This window comes from Pavona decussata, unplaced genomic scaffold, assembly GCF_977016875.1.
Source record: "Pavona decussata unplaced genomic scaffold, jaPavDecu1.1 SCAFFOLD_34, whole genome shotgun sequence".
Lineage (NCBI taxonomy): Eukaryota > Metazoa > Cnidaria > Anthozoa > Scleractinia > Agariciidae > Pavona > Pavona decussata.
In genome coordinates, this window is record NW_028145457.1 from 832,501 (window position 1) to 835,000 (window position 2,500).

Genomic DNA, 2,500 nt, shown 5'->3' on the forward strand with positions numbered 1-2,500 from the left:
GACCACAGAACAGGCCTTGTAAAAAGGTGTATTCTAATATTTACTAACAGTACAGTTTATAAAGGTTTAAAAGGGTTTGAAGATATTATAATTAGCAGAGCAATGTGGCATTTTACAGATCTTATTAGAGGATGCATTCAAACATCAGAAGATTCAGGTTTCATTTGTGATTTTACTTTGCATGACAACTTCTCGTCGATTTAAGTGTGTACCCACGTTTCGTGGGTCGTTTAGTATTCATATATTCATGCTATTGTTTAGACTCATTGCCGATTCATCTGTGTTCACGTCGGATGTCACTCGGGAATGTAAGACAACTATAGAAATCGGAAGGCCCTTTGAGGAAATGTGTGACAATTTCCTTTTGTTTATCATCTGAGAACGAACAATAGCTCAGTTTCATTCACAAAAAACTTTTCAAAGCTGTCGGACTGCAACTTTTCTTTGATAATCTCTCAACTCTTATAGTTTATTTTATGCTCATGATCAAGCACGCGCTTATCGGAATGATCTTGGATATCAAACGTAAACACGGCTGTTAATATCAAGAACTCAGGATGCTCAGCGTTTCCAGTAATATCAAAAATCCAGGCTTCATTCAATTTATTTAAAGAAGAAAGTGAAATTCATCTAACAACGTTTTTACTCTGTAGGGAATAACTTCAATAATTCAAAATCTAAACGAGAAGGAGCAGTCGGCTGCGGAACTGTCAGACGGCGCAACGTTGAGAAATCTCGACCACAGAAACTCATTCAGACTAGATTTTATGGCCGTCAAATCGACCTTCTCGTTAAAAAATACGAATTTTAAAAAAGCAACATTTTCGGGATGGACTTAAATTTCATTCAAGAATCTCTGCAATAATACTTCCGGGAATTCACTCACGCATCGGAAGAAGACGGCTTCGCATCAATCAACTTTGCAGTTCGAACTGACAATCAACAAACAAACATCGAACTTAGGCCTACATTGACCAAAAGGCCTTGTTCAAGATCTCTTTTTGAAGCTCTCAAAATGCTCTATTTTCATAAATACATATCGAACTTGGAAATGTTTTGCGAAAAAAACTAAATGCATGTAAAGTCCCAAGTCATTCCATGCAGTTCATTCACACATCAAGAACAAAAAGATACGATAATAAACTCTGCCACTCGTGGTCGCTTTATTGCGCTATTGTTCCATTCCTTTGAAGTCGCTTCAGGTCGTCATCCAAAAGATCTCACCTTTTTCCAAACGAATGAAACCGAACTTATTCAACACGCTTTCGGTAGCTCCCGAAGTGAATGCCCAAAGGACTAAAAACGAGCCTTCAAGCCACAGAATCCAGCGGTTTTTCCCATTTCTGAATGACACACTTAAATCGGCGTGAAGTTGTTATGTAAAAATAAACTTACAGTAGTTTGTGTGTTTGGATAAAATTATGTCCTTGTTATACTTTTGTGACCATTTTACTATAGCCATTACAAACAGGTTTGAATATATAGAGAGATTGGCATAGCAATTCTTGGTATGTTTGGAACATTTAACATTGCTTCAGTTTTCAGATGATGTTTTGTGGGCCTGGCAGAACCTATTTAACGACATTTGCAACAATCATGCCCCTTGGAAGCAGGTTAAAATCAGAAGTACATCAGCACCGTGGATTAGTGACGAAATTCGATACAAAATGAATCGACGGTACAAACTCTTCAAAAAGGCGATCAACACAAAGTGTCCCTCATTGTGGCAAGAGTATAAAAGAGCGAGAAACGAAGTCACCTCTGCCTTAAGACTAGCCAAGGCCAGTTACTTTTCTAATATGTTTGACGAAGTAAAGAATACGACCGCGTATTGGAAGTTGCTAAATAAAGCAACCAATCCTACTCTTCGAAAAAGCATAGGTCCCTTGAAAAGAGAAGACGGGACTCTCGCGCAGTCTGACGAAGAGAAAGCTGCTTTGATGAACTCACATTTTTCCACGATAGGAGAGAGGTTAGCTGACGAGCTTCCACCACCGCCTCCAGTTACCGAGGGCCAGGAATCAGAGGAAGCAATGCATAACCCGAGAGCCATACCGCATTCCCTTGAAAAAATTACAGTATCTCAGGGAACAGTTCGCAAAAAAGTCGAAATGCTCAAAACAAATAAGTCAACCGGTCCCGATAATATTCCGCCAAAACTTTTAAAACTCGCAGGAGCTGCAGTCGTTCCTGCTCTGGTCACTCTTTTTCGATATAGCATAGAACGCGGGGTAATTTTTTCGTCGTGGAAAACAGCTAGACTTGCACCGATCTTTAAAAAGGACGACGAGACGGACATGGGAAACTACCGTCCGATCTCCCTCCTCAGTGTCCCAGGCAAGATTATGGAGTCTGAAATCAATGACAACCTTGTACAACACATCTTCAAGAGTAACAACCTTGCGTCGGATAAGCAGTGGGCATATCGCGCTGGGCATTCAACAGAACTCTTGCTGATCCACCTGACAGAGACGTGGAGAAGAGCTCTCGATTCTGGAAA